This window comes from Dipodomys merriami, unplaced genomic scaffold (genome assembly GCF_024711535.1).
Source record: "Dipodomys merriami isolate MVZ:Mamm:240054 unplaced genomic scaffold, mDipMer1.0.p SCAF_141, whole genome shotgun sequence".
NCBI lineage: Eukaryota > Metazoa > Chordata > Mammalia > Rodentia > Heteromyidae > Dipodomys > Dipodomys merriami.
In genome coordinates this window covers 1,068,484-1,084,238 of record NW_027202727.1, presented here as the reverse complement: position 1 = coordinate 1,084,238, position 15,755 = coordinate 1,068,484, and positions in this window count along the sequence as shown.

The following is a 15,755-nucleotide window of genomic DNA, read 5'->3' as shown; positions in this document are numbered from 1 at the left end:
AGGAAATGAAAAATGTAAGAAAATTCTTTTTAGAACCCGAGCTAAGCATATTGGCTTCAACAGTGGAGAGAGGCCAAAACTTTTTGATATAGATTCTCTTAATATTTTAGCTACCTAAAGTGATTTTACAGAGCCTATTTGCCTCACTACGATGAAGAACAGATTGAATGAAGACATGAAAATAAATTACACATCCGAATGAGGCAACTTAAAAGAATTTAAATGAGAAACAATGAAGATGGAGCAATGGGGGAGGCCGTATAGTCCTTCAGATTCACTAAACATGAAGTCAAGAAGCTGTGATTCATTGGAAATCAGGAAAGAGCTAAGAGGAGGACATAGAAGTAGGACATAGAAGCATTGTCCTTTGTAACAGACACTGTCATCCAAGGTATGGATGATTTAACTCTATTCTCCTGGATATATCTTGTTGAACAAATGCAAGACCAAGAGAAAAATAATCAATTGAAATAATTTTGCAAAGAATAACTTCACTTTTCCTGATATTATATCTAAGGAGAGACTTAAGAGAAAAGATAACAAGTGGAGTATACTTTGGTTTCCTCTAAGAATCTTGTTCCCAAAATATATCTTTGAGGTTAGAAACGATTGAACCCAAAAGTAGTGGAATACTTATTTTTGTTGGCAATTGAGACACAAAAAGACTTTCAAGGTTAAAAAAAAGAAAAAAAGTATAGTCAAATATTTGTGATCACAGCTTCTTGGACTGGTTTTTGGAGACAAAGTTTTACATTAGAGTTTGTCCTCATTAACATAGAAGTTGGGTATTCATGACAACCAAATTCAAGAGGGAAGTTTAATGGACTCGCTAGGAAAGTAAAAAGAAAACCATTAGAAAACCCAAAAGTGGTGCTGTAGCTCAAGAGGTAGAGTGCTTTCCTTGAGCTGAAGAGCACAGGGACAGCACACAGGCCCAGAGTTCCAGCCCCATGACCAACAAAAACAAAAACAAAAAAATAAATCAAATTAGTAACAGAAACTGAGAAAACCTTGATCGTTCATCTTATATAATGGGTGGGAGAAGAAGGGTAACAAGAAATCTAAAGGGTTCTACATCTATGGCCAGGCAAATGTGTTAGTCATGTTCTTGGTGATAAGGATTCCAGGTGAAAATGATCGATTTAGGGGAAAAAACTCTCTGATAGTTCTAACGTTTATATTAAACAGATGCAAAGATTGATCTGTTTAGATATCATCAAAATAACCATGACCATGAATATGAAAAAGAATGATAAAATTGGGGGCATTATTAAAGAGAAGAAGAAAAGAAAAGTTATGACATAAGTGTAGCAATGTGAGCACCAGTGTGGACAAGATTAGAAGAAAGAGATAAGGAAACAAAAAAGTAAACGAAACAGATTTACAGAAGAAAAGAAAAGAAAGAATTTGCAGGAAGAAAAGGTCAAAACTGTTACAGAGACATTGAAGGAAATATGCTATTTGGATTTGAAAACTAAAAGGACATAGACAAGCTCAATAAGAACAGTGTTTGGTGAACTGCTAGAGATGTAATTCATATTGATGAAATTTTGAGATATGAATGTGAAGCCATAAAATTCTAGATCCATTAATTCAACAGATCCTTTTTATTTTAAATGTTGGGAACAAATGCTTTTATTCTGATCTTAGAAGAACTAATGAGCTCCAAGAAAATGTCTCTAAGAAGCCTTTCAATTCAAATATCACTGTTTGTCTCAAAATGCCTTAAATTCTACATCTTATAATGTTGGCATAGAGTTACACTGTGGAACTTTTATCCGCAGAGAGTGAGTACTACCCTATTGGTTAACATGGACAAAGTACCTTCATAAATAGACTGGGTGTTTGGAAACAAGAAGTGGTAGCTGAACAATGTTCTTAGCAGTTTGTACAGATGAAATGGAAATAGAGCAATCAAAAGGAACATGCAAATAAACAAAGGCACAAAATAGAATGTGCCAAGGAAATGCTGATGTACAATTTCAAATAATGTGCTCAGGTGTGAGGGTGTGTTCAAAGTACAGCATCAGAAAATATACTTGTATACCTTGAGAAAAAACTGCATTAAACTATTCTGGGATTATCATACAAGTAGAAACCTGTTACACTGACTCTCTAATCAGTCACAACATCATCAATTTAGGGAGTATTTTCCAAGAGCATACTGAGAAAAAGAGGGCTCATCACAATTAGTGTTCAGGTTGAAGTAACGACAATCACATAACGTTTCATATAAGTTTTCAATTATTTTGGAGCATTAAAGTGGGAAAAAGCAAAGTAAATATTTTGCATGTATCTGAATTAAGTGGGATGAATTATATTGGTCTCTCTTTAACTTGGAAGTTATAGGTTATGTTTTTTTTATACTCTACGTTGGGACAATGATCTGCTTTCAGTTATTTTTTTCTCTTCCCCTTCTTTTGCCCTTCCACTTAAAGAGACATACTTGAGCTTGCATTTCTAAATCCTTCAAAATTATCCATACTTCTGTCAGCCTCCTATATCTTTCTCAAGGGTATATCTTCTTACTACCATTTTTTTATCCCATATGATATTGGATATCTTCCTGCCTAATTCAGTGAAAGATACACATTAGACTCATCCATATATCACAACACTTGTACCACCATAAAATTCTATCCTACTTAGAAATCATGATTTTAGTATGTCTGGGGAGGTGACATCTGTCATTTTTGAATGACCATAATTAATACTTACATGCAAGCATGTTTTAAACCAATATACCTCTCAGTAGATGAATGAATTGTCATGTCCATTGCGGTGCTGTGGGCTGTGGCGGGGACGAGGAAGAAAAATGGTTGGCTACCCTCAGTTATTAATCCTGGGTCCCAGGGCTGGCCAGATGGAGAGTTTCCCTGCATAGGGTAAGCATTTTTATAGGAATTCTTTATTGTTTATTTTTTATCTATACACTCTTGCCCAGTGCTTTCCTTTTTATATTTAGGGCAAATTCCTGGTCCTCTCTTGTTAACATCAGTAGCCTTTTTACAGTTCTTCTTTATATGTCCCATTTGACCACATCCAAAACATTTTAGATTAGATGGTTTGTAAAGCATTCCAGGTAGTGGGCATAGTTTCAGCAAACAACTGCAAACGCCGGGATTCGGATGTAATGTCTTTACACTCCCTTAAATATGTATTTACAGCCCCAGATTCTTTAATAGGCAATAGGGCTCTTTGACAGTCCTCATTAGCATTCTCATAAGCCAACATGCCTAGTAGTTGTTGCAGTGCAGCCTCTCCCACAACAATATGTTCCAAGGTCAGTGTCAATCGTGATAAAAATTCAACATAGTGTTTATTAGGTTTTTGAATTACTTTAGTCCAGGAGCCATAATGCTCTCCTACCAGCCGAATCCTCCCCCCATGCCTCAATACCTATGTCTCATAACTGCTCATTGATCTCTTCAGGAGAGTTCACTTGCATATGAGCATCTGCATATGGTTCTGTTCCACTCAACATAGGACAGGTTATGATCTGCAGGCGTGGATTATTGCTCTGTGCATTTTGTCTAGTCCTTTCTGTATATAAGTCAGTAAACTACATTTGCCATTGTAGGTATTCTGGTTCCTTAAGCAAGGCTCTACAAAGCATCTTCCAATCCTTGGGAGCAAAATTATTGGGCAAGCCCATTAAGTAATTCCTTAACATAATGAGACTGAGGACCATAAGTCACTGATTGTTAAGTTTACCAATATCATCGACAGCAACCCCCTCATATCTGGTTGGTTGAGCTATACCATTCATAGGAGGTGGTCAAATTACAGGATAAGAAAAAATAGGCATTTCTTCATCAAACTCACTGAGCCTTCTCTTTTGAGAAGGAGTGATGCAGTAAAAATTGCTTCCGCAAGCTGAGGAGAGGAAGGCTGTTTTACTTTCACCTTCTCAGATTATCCTTTCACTCTGCTAATTTCTAACTCCATATGTAGTAATCTTGATAAAATCAATTCCATTTGCTCAGACATTCTATTTACGCTTTCAGTTTGTTCATTTTCAGCTTTCTTTAACTCTTGTTTTTTCTCCTAATTGTGATGCAGCCTTATCTATTGCATCCTTAACCTCCGAGTCCAATAGTAAACCTACAATAGAAGGCACTGCCTCTTTTTTTAAGTCCGCTATTAATCTTTTCTCATTTAAAGCTTTAAAAAGGGTATGTAAAATAGCCTAAATGGACCAAAATCTAACAGAAATCCTTTCCCCTTCTCGAACATCTCTTTCTACAATACTTTACTCATTTCCAATTATCAACATCTAATTCCCCATCAACGGGGAACCAAGGATTCCATTCCCTAACTACATTAATACACATTTCTATGTCAAAAGAAGAAATAGTTACACCATAAGCAGCAAGTAAATATTTTAGCATATGTAAGTACGGAGTAGACTTAACTTGTTCCATCACCCTGTAATTAAAAGTACTTACCTGAATATCCCTTCCTGTGTTCAACACTGCAGGGTCCCTGTTTGTGTGCCAGTTGTCAACGTCTCAGGCATTGGGGTCCCTGGGTAAGGGTCGCAAAATCACCAGGACACAGGGGTTGCAGAGTGCAAACAGCAATTGCCACTGCATGCTGTGCTTTATTGTTAGTGGGTATTTAAAGACAAGCAAGTATTATCTTTGCCAATATTTATTCAGGAGACATTCACACAAAGAATTTCAACAGATACAATTTTGCTTAAACTATGAGATAAATCTTTGTATATTTTTATCTAAACTATTTTAGAGCAAGCTCAAACCATTTCCCCGTACTCTGGAAAATGCTTGACTAGCTGTTCGTCTATGCGTAAGTAAGCAGAAGAGCTACTTCCTCAGCTTTGAGACATGATAGCTTTGAGATAGGGAGAGAGAACATGTTCCCTCTCTAGGCTGGTATGCCAAGAGCTTTCCACATACACAAACACAGTCCTCAGATAATCCTGAGGCCGGAGCCAGCATCATTCTGCCCCTCCAACACAGACCCTGAGTCTTCACAGAGATTGTCTCACCAAATCTTCTATTACTTTAAGCAAAAACAAAGCAAAGCAAAGCAAACAAAATAGACATTATTGTTAATTAAGCTGCTATTAAAGATTCTAGGCACAATTATACTGTTAAATGATGTTAGTAAATATGTTTTGTAGATACTGATCTCATATGTGTCACAAAAATATCCATGGATTCATAACTAGAAACTCTGAAGTGTAAAGTATATTAATTAGGTGAGTTTCATTAGGTAGCCAATTAAGAGAACACCACAGGGTTTTCAGTCAGGTAAAGAAGTTTATTTACTGAACTGCTGCCCATGCCATACATGGTAGAAATGCATGTAAAAAAAAATGGGGCGATCCAACCTCTGGCAAGGATGAATCTATGTGAAGGACCAGATGAGGTGTGGCTGTTTGGGGGAAACTCTGGCCACACTGGATCTGGATGTGACTTCAAGTTCTGGGACTCACCTCTGGTCAGATGGAAAGTGGGACCAGAGGCTGACCAGGTTGTGACTTAACAGGATGGGGAAGTGGCTGCCTCCAGGTGTGCCAGATACTAGGCAACATATAAAGGGTTGAAACTTAGCCAAGAATTGGCTGCATAGGGTCTGCATGACCTGGGGCAGACCTAACAACAAATACAGGTAGTATTTCTGACATATGACTCCAAACAATTCATTCTCGGTCATGTTCTTTCTTTCTTTCTTTCTTTCTTTCTTTCTTTCTTTCTTTCTTTCTTTCTTTCTTTCTTTCTTTCTTTTTCTTTCTTTCTCTTTCTTTCTTTCTTTCTTTCTTTCTCTTTCTTTCTTTCTTTCTTTCTCTTTCTTTCTTTCTTTCTTTCTTCCTTCCTTCCTTCCTTCCTTCCTTCCTTCCTTCCTTCCTTCCTCTTTTTCTCCCTCCCCTCTCTCTTTTTTGTTTTATTGGTTGGTCGTAGGGTTTGAACTCTGGGCTTGGGCAATGTCCCTCAGCTCTTGAGCTCAAGTTGAGCACTCTACCGCTTGAGCCACAGCGCCACTTCTGGTTTTTGAGTGGTTTATTGGAGATAAGGGTTTCACGGACTTTCCTGCCCAGGCTGGCTTTGAACTGCAATCTTCAGATCTCAGCGTGCTGAGTAGCTAGGATTACAGGTGTGATCCACCAGCGCCCAGCTCTTTCTCTCTCTATTTCTCCTCTCTTTCACTCACCCTCCCTCTCTCCCCTACCTCAACATTCTCAACTCTCAAATAATGAACACTTGCTGAGTTGAACTCACAGGCTGGGAGAGCAGCTCAATTGGCATATGTGAAATGTATTTAATGTTTCCTTCTACTTCTACCACAGGTCACTGGAATCAAATAATGAACACTCAGCAGCATGGCTTCTCAAGGCGATTGGAGGAGGAAAGCAAGCATGCTCACTTCATTCTGTGAGGTTCACCCTGGGAAGGTGGGGCAGACTCCTCCCTCCTCTTGCTAAATCTCAGCCCAGATTCTGCATCCGTAGAGGTGACTGCCTCCAAGAGTCCCAGTTACTCAAGTGAAACAGTTACAAGGCAGAGACTTAGCTTCTTGTGGTGCTGAGATTAATGGCAGCATGATTCAACATGACTCACTAGTTTATTGAGATTGAGACTTCTTAAATTTTTGGTTAGGCTATGTTCAAATTGTGATCTATTTATTTCTGATTTCTAACCATGATTATAGATGTGAATCAGCACATCAGACCATTCAAAGTTCTTTATGCCACATGGAAGACATGAAGTTTATTTTACCAAATGACATACAACTAGACAGACAGCAAAAGTAAGTCCTTAATTCTGGTCAAGATGTGTTGTTAATGTGAAACAAAATTACTTAGCAAAATATCTGACTACTGCGATTATACTTTCAAACTTACCCTACACTTTAATATCAAATCACTTATATTTAGCCAATGATTTACTCAAATTACCTGTAATCATTTATGTCTGGCCTATCTTCTAGAAGTAGGGAGAACAGGAGCTCACACAATTAAATAAAGTGGTAGAATTTGAGGGGATCACAGTTCTGAATAGGTCTAGGAAGTAAAGTATCAGCCATATCAACCTACTAGGTCGGGTTATTGGAATGCAATCCTGATCCCTGCTTTTTGGGCTGGGTGCAAAAATTGCTACTCTATGCGTAAAGTAACTTAAACTAGAAAGGAGTGGTGGAGGGACTCCAGTGGTGGAATACTTATCTAGCAAACAACATCAAAACTCAAATCAACTTCCTAAAGATAAAGTAAGACAAGGAAAGAAAGAACAACTCATACTGAGCTTGTGTTCATTGTAAAGATTTACACTAAATCATTGTAGTTATAAATGCCATCATTTATTTCTAGGAGCACACATTTTGTGTGAAGACTAAATGAAAAACTAACACCATATATAAAGCTTTGGTAGAACACAGGTCTAGCTTACAATGGTGAACACTTAAGTTTGCATGTGCAGTGGTGTTGCAGGGTTAAGGTTTATGGAAGTCCATCTTTTTGATGGACTTGACATGATGAAATTACCTAAACATACATAACCATACAGTTCACTGGACAGATACTGCTGATATATATATATATATATATATATATATATATATATATATATATATATATATATATATATATATATATATATATATATTGCACACACATGTATGCATTTATATATTAAGTGACAGGTAAATAAAAATTAAAAAAATATAATGAATAAATTTAGTGAACAGATAATTTTTCCAAAGTATTACTTTACCTGAACCAGTTCATTTCATAAAGTCTACAATTCTATATCACACTTTCATGGCTGCTGATCCCCTTCAGCTTTTTTATGAAATTGTTTTTTCTTTGTTTTACAGGTGAAAAGCCTGCCAATAAATATACTTTCATGACATTCCTTTCTTTAGAAAATGTAAAGCACGTTGTGTTATCTGGCTCTTTATGTATCATCAATATAACTTTTTTATAATTTCAAGTACATATTGTCTAAGATCTCCCTCATTCTCTTCCAATAATACCTATGGGAAGGAGAAAATGAAGGATTATTCTGTTACTTTGGGAGTTTCCGTTATTAATAACTGCAATAAATATGAAAATGAAACTCTGAAATTACTTAGAGAGGTAACATGAAAGTTAAATTTCTACACACTTATGTTACTCCCTCAACTAAAACACAGAACTTAAAATAAGTAACATTTTTAGCTGGGTGCCAGTGGCTCATGCCTGGAATCCTAGCTACTCAGGAGCTGAGATCTGAGGATAGTAATTCAAAGCTAGCCCTGGCAGGAAATCCATGACACTCTTACTTCAAATTAACCACCAGAAAACCAGAAGTAGCACTGTGGCTCAAGTGGTAACATGCTAGCCTTGATCTGAAGAGCCAGGGACAGCGCCCAGACCCAGAATTCAAGCCCCTTGACCAAGAAAATTAAAAAGGAAAAAAGGGGGAAAAAGTAATATTTTAATGCTAATGTGCATATATACACAAAATTTGTCTAGAAATAAAACTATAACAGCCCCTGGACTGGAAAAAAAAGAGATTAAAGTGAAATTGCCTTCAATTATTCATTTAGACGATCTAAACTGAGTGCAGGCTACTGGAACTCACATCACTAATTGAAGAGGTAGAATTTGAGAGGATCACAGATCAGAACCAGTGTGCAGAGGATTTGGAGCTTAGGGAAGATGGTGGAGGAGAAGCTGGAATCTGAACAAGCTCTCATATAGAAAGCAGTTTTAGAGTTCCAGTGAACAGTCCTAAGCCAGAGAATCACACCAAGTGTGCCATCACAGGACAGAGAGTTAGACAAGAGAGGGGAAGCCAAGGCAAAAAGACACTACTGAGTGCCTGTCAGCAGCCGCCGCAGCGGCGGCGGCAGGTCACAGTGGAGAATGCAGCCCCGGGGCCATAACTGAGCGCTCACACAGAGAGTCCAGGATGAAGGAGTCAGACTCAGCGGGAGAGCAGATTCTACTCAACACCAGCCAGATCCGACAAGGAGCGGACATCTTGATCCTGGAGTTCGCAGACCAGAGTCGACCCAGGATCCAAGACTCGACGTGAGTAGAAGCCCGACATCCTCACTCCTTCTCAGGGAGCAGAGGAGGGACGGCCACCCCTCCCCCCCCAGCACCAGTGATCTCCATCTTGGATACCGACAAAGCTCGGAGGAGCTGCCAGCTCCAACCCAGGCCTTGGAATAAAACGAGACATTTAGCAGGTCACAAGAACTTAACATTGGCGAAGTGACCTGCCAGACTTGGCTAGATCCAGGGAAAAGTCACCCAGCTCAGGCACCAGCCATTGGAGTGGCTTTCCTCACTGGGTAACCAAAGCCAGAGGCTGCCCCTCCCTCTAGCAGCCTCCACAATCAATTGAAGAACAGAAACCCTGAGAACGGCTCCAGGCTGGGCTCTGGGAGTTTTTTTTTTTCTTCACAAAATAGCCCCAGGAAGAAGCTACTGATTGTTGAAAGGCCTCAACTCTACCCAGAACCTAGCCTTACCACTGCATCCCCCTCTTTTGTGATTCTCAAAGCAGATCACCCTCCCAGTAAACTAATCTGGGAGGGGGATCTCAAAATCTTGGGTAAAGCAGAGGATTTTTCTGCCTGTTCCAACAAACTGACTTAAGAAACCAATCAAGCCACAGGACCTCAAGCTGACCAGAGACTCCAACAAGAGGCTGCTTACAGACAAAAGGGAGATACAGGATTCTTCCCACCCCTCCCAAAAAATCAAAAAAAAATCAAAGAACTTTTTTTTTCTCTTCCTCTTCTTTTCTTTTTTTTCTCTTTTTTCTTTTTTTTACCTTATATATATATATATATATGTATATATATATATATAATTTTTTCCTTTTCTAAAAATTTTATTAATCTTTAATTTTTGCCTTTTTTGAAATAATAATTGTTTTCCAGTAACTTTTTTTCCCCTCTTATAATTTTTATTTTAGGAATACATGAATATGTGTTTTCCTTTCTTTTCTTGTCTTCTTTCTCTTTTTCTTTCTTTCTTAACTATCTTTTTGGTTTTTTGTCTAGCTCTACTGAACTTCTGACCTTTTTCTCTCCCTTTCTAATCCTTTTCACCTTTTCCTGTCTTTTGATCTTCTGTATGAGACTTAACACTTGTCCTGCACAACCTCAGATAAACCCGTAGTTAACTAGTAGACCCTATCCCCCATTGTGTACACAATGAATCCACAAATTTATTACTCAATTCAAAACCTCTGAGACTTAAATTCCTTAATAGCAGTTCTACCTCTTTATACCTATATAATATTTTAAGCATTTTCTTAAGTTTTTCACTTCTCCTCTATGTCCCTACCCTTCTATTAATATACTCACATTCCTCTCTAAATAAATGGTCTTTAAAGCTCCATAATAATATTAATTTTTACGTTTCTATTTTTTTCTGGTCTCTTTTCATTTCCCTTTCCCTTTCTTCCTTTTCTCTCTCTCTCTACTTGCATCCTACACAACCTATTTCCTGCATTGAGATTAGGACATAGTTAACTCTCCCTGTGCCTCCCCACACCAATCTATTCCTATTTTTTACCCACATCTCTCCCTAACCCTAAAAATTTCTGGTTTTCCAAATTCTTCTCTGTGGTTCGAAACCCATTAACATAGAGTTGTTTGATGTTGAATAGATGTATCTGTTGAACTAGAATGTATCTGTAGACTATTGACTGTATAAATGCAAACGTTGGTTGATGGTTGCCTTACGATAGTGTTCTAGCACAAAACTGGTGTTATTTTCATCTCAAATGGGCAGAGTAAGCCGGAAAAACACAAGAAAAATGGCAAATCAATTCCCAATCTTGATATTCAGGGGTCAGATCAGATAATGAACAACCCAGAGGAGAGTTCCCAAATAGCCCTACAAACACTGGTGGAAAACATGATAAATGAGAAGTTTGACAACTTACAAAAGACTCTGTATGAGCGTGATAGGGAGAGAGAGGAGGCATCCCAAAAGTTTATACAGGAATATCATAAGCATGAGGAAGCTACTCAAAAACTGATACAGGTTTTGCGTGAACAACTTGAGAACACTCAAAGAGAAAGGGAGGAATGGCTTGAGCAGGTTGAGAACACTCAAAAAGAACTGCAAGAATCCCACGAACGGGAAGAGAGAGAACTGCAGGAATCCCACAGACGGGAGGAAGCTAATCAAAGAGTAATTCAGGAATTGAGAGACCAGGTAGAGAATACACAAGATCACTATAGGCATTCCTGGAATCCATTAACAAAGAGCTGAAGGAAGTCACGGAGACCACAAAGGGAATGCTGAATGGAAACCAACAGAAGGAATGGGAGTTCAAAGAAAGCATAACCAATCAACTAAGTGATTTGAGAACAAACACTGAACACCAAATTAAGGAAGTAAAGAAATTCATACAAGACCAAAAACAGAGCTTCAACAAAGAACTTGAAGCCATCAAAGCTGACCAATTAGAAGGAAAAGAGATAAAAAACAAAGTAGAGAGTCTTGACAGCAGGTTAGACCATGCAGAAGATCGAATCTCAGGGTTTGAAGACAGCCTAGATATTATAGAGAAAGAACATACAACCATCCAAGACAAGTCCAAGAAATATGATAGATCTATTCAACACCTGGAAGACACCATCAGAAGTCCTAATCTAAGGATCATGGGTGTAGAGGAGCAACTAGAAACAGAAGTTAATGGTCTAGGAAATTTGTTTAACAGGATCCTAGCAGAGAACTTCCCAAACATACAAAAAGATAGGCCTATTCAGATACAAGAAGCTTTTAGAACCCCAAATAGACCAGACCATAATAGGACATCCCACCATCACATTATAATCCACACAGGATCAACTCAGACCAAGGAAAAGATCCTTAAAGCTGTCAAGGAGAAAAGGGTAATCACCTATAAAGGGAAATCAATTAGAATCACCTCAGATTTCTCAGCAGAGTCAATCAAAGCAAGAAGAGCCTGGAATGATGTATGCCATGCCCTAAAAACAAACAACTATCAACCAAGAATACTGTACCCAGCTAAACTCTCCTTCATAACTGAAGGCCAAATAAAAACCTTCCATAGCAAAGAAAAATTGAAACAATACATCTCCACCAAACCAGCCCTACAAAAGATTCTTAAAGATGTCCTACAGATAGAAAACCAACAAGACCGCAACAAAGGCCAAGAAACTGCACCCAAACTGAGAATCCAAGAACCATAGGAAGAACCCAGTTTTCACAGCCCCCAAGAAGGTGGATAACATGGCAGGAACACCCAAATACCTCTCAGTCCTATCTCTTAACGTTAACGAACTGAACTCTCCAGTTAAGCGAAATAGACTGTCTAGTTGGATTAAAAAACAAGACCCGTCTATCTGCTGCCTGCAGGAGTCACAACTTGCCCGTAAAAACAAACACATTTTCAATGTTAAAGGCTGGAACAAAATCTACCAAGCAAACGGCCCCCATAAACAGGCGGGAGTTGCAATCCTAATATCAGATAAAATAGACTTCAAATTAAAATTCTTGACAAGGGATAAAGAAGGTCGCTACATACTAATTAAAGGATCTATCCTTCAGGAGGATATTAGAATTCTAAATATCTATTCGCCAAACAATGGAGCACCCAAATTTATCAAAGAAACACTACTTTCCCTCAAATCCCATATAGATTCAAAGACATTAATTGTTGGGGATTTTAACACACCACTCTCCCCACTAGATAGATCAACTCGGCAAAAACTAAACAGAGAAAATGCAGATCTAAACAGCTGCATAGATCAACTAGACTTAACAGACATCTACCGAACATTTCACCCAGCAGCATCAGAATACACGTTTTTCTCAGCAGCACATGGAACATTTTCTAAAATAGACCACATTTTAGGCCACAAAGCAAACTTGTCTAAATTCAGAAACAGTGAAGTTATACCTTGCATACTCTCTGACCACAAGGGAATAAAATTAGAACTCAACACCAAAAGCCACTAAAGAAAATCCGGTATCACATGGAGGCTGAACAACACACTACTGAATCAACAGTGGGTCATGGAAGAGATTAGAAAGGAAATTCAAATGTTCATGCTTTTCAACAAAAATGAACACACAAATTACCAGCTCCTCTGGGACACAGCAATGGTAGTACTCAGAGGAAAGTTTATAGCTCTGAGCTCCTACATCAACAAATAGGAGAAATCTGAAACTAGCAATTTAATGTCACATCTAAACCTCCTTGAAAAAGAGCAGCAAGATAAACCCCAATCCATTAGATGGAAAGAAATAATCAAAATTAAATCAGAATTAAATGAACTAGAATCCAAAAAACTATAGAAAGAATCAACAAATCAAAGAGTTGGTTCTTTGAAAAACTTAACAAAATTGACAGACCCTTAGCAAATCTCATCAGAAAAAGAAGAGAACACACGCAAATTAATAAACTCAGAGATGAGAATGGAAACATCACCACGGAAACAACCAAGATTCAGAACATAATAAGGGAATACTTCTCCAAACTTTATGCTAATAAGTTTGAGAATTTGACAGAAATGGACCTTTTCCTAGCAAATATTGACATGGCAAAACTAAACCAAGATGAGTTAAACTATCTTAACATGCCCATATCAAGCATTGAAATAGAAACAGCAATAAGAGACCTCCCAGCTAAGAAAAGTCCAGGACCAGATGGTTTGACAGCGGAATTTTACAAGGCCTTCAAAGCAGAGCTCACACCAATACTCCTCCAACTGTTCAATGAAATTGAAAGAGAAAGCTCACTACCGAACACATTCTATGAAGCAATCATAACCCTCATCCCAAAACCAGGCAGGGACTCATCAAAAAAGAGAACTATAGACCCATTTCTTTGATGAACATTGATGCAAAACTTCTCAACAAAATTTTGGCCATTCGACTTCAACAACTCATCCAAAAAATCATATACCACTATCAAACAGGATTCATTTCAGGGATGCAAAGCTGATTCAATATACGCAAATCAATTAATATTATTCATCACATCAACAGGAGCAAGAATAAGAACCACATGGTTATCTCAATAGATGCAGAAAAAGCATTCGACAAGCTCCAACACCCCTTGATGATGAAGGTTTTGGAAAAATTAGGAATCCATGGAATATTCCTCAATACAATAAAGGCTGTATATGACAAACCTACACCCAGCATTATACTCAGTGTTGAAAAACTAAAGCCATTTCCTTAACTCAGGAACAAGACAAGAATGCCCACTCTCTCCAATTCTCTTCAATCTAGTATTAGAATGCCTAGCTACAGCAATAAGACAAGATGCAAACATAAAGGGGATCCAAATTGTCAACATATAGAGATTCCCAACATATAGAGATTCTCTTCACTTAGAACACCAGGCTACCACTGAAAAAATGGGGCCTTACAGGAAATTGGATAGCACCAGTGGGGTATCTCCAGATAAGGGAACTCTTAGCCACATTCCAAAAACTCACACTGCCATCGTCAAGATCAAGAAACACACCAACCCGGCCCAGAGGTTTCTCTACATAGTGAGGCAGCAGTGGGGAGGTGGTAAAAATGGTGGAAAGTGTGTTCTCTTTCACAAACAAAAGGAGGAAAAGATCCTCAGATTCAGTGAGGTTGCTGTCTATGGAGGAATGCCTAGTAACTCCCAGGGCCCAGGTGGAAGAGTCATCCACACTAACCTCCCAGTAATGTTTCCCAGAGCTGAAGACTTGGCGTCCAAAAGCAGTAAAGTGGAAGGACTCTTCAGAATTCAAAACTGCATACGGATTGTCGTGTCTAACACAGCACCCAAGATCTTGATTCCTCGTAGCTTCATTGAAAGCAATCTCCACCCGGTACTGGCTGAGCCTCTCTATCAGTCCAGGAATGGGAGGGGCACTGAGCTCTGGCCTCAGAGGAAGAGGCAGGAAGAACAAGACTGACTCACAGCTTTCTAGGGTCAACTCTACATCCTGAAGCAGGTCCACATCTGGCTTCTGGTATGTTTCGATCAGCTTCTGATACATATTCCTGAGCTGATGCTTCTTCTGAAGCATTTGGGTTTCCCTTTCTCTGAGTTGCAGTAACATGGCTCTTCCTTCATTGATCAGTACCTGGGAATGGTGTCTTTCCTCCTCCTGGACGCCCAGCTCTAAAAACAGCATGCTAAAAACATCCTCAGTCATGCCTCAGAATAGCTTCACATACCAAATCCATCGGTTGATGAGTCTCCTCTTCTCCTGTAAATTGTGCTGGTTTTCTTGAGTCTTTTCCCATACAGCATGCATCTGCTTTGAAATCATCTCCCTCTGCTCCTCAGCAGCCCTTTCTATGGGATGGTGTTTGTGAGCCCTGTGCTCCTGAGACTGGGAGCAGCTCCTACAGAGCAGGGCCTTGTCTACCTCACAGAACATCTGCTTTGTCTCTCTGTGTGTCCCACACATGTATTCTTCAGAGCTCAGAAAATGCCTGAGGCTGGCTCTTCTGGCAATGGCCACCAGGCTCCTCAGAACCACGTTGGTTTTGAGGTCTCTCTGCTGGCAGGGTCCCCTGCACACAGGGCACGTGGCTGGAGTCTGGGTCTCTTCCCAGCAGAGGCAGAGACAAGGTCGACAAAAACTGTGCCCGCACTCTAGGGTGACTGGCTCTATGAAAGTATTTATACAGATGGCACATCTCAGTTCTTTCTGGAAGGCCTGGGCAGTGTCAGGGTCCATCATTCCTAGAATCTAATGAGGTACTGGTGGCTCACGCGTAGAAGCCTAGCTACTCAAGAGATTGAGAGCTAAGGATC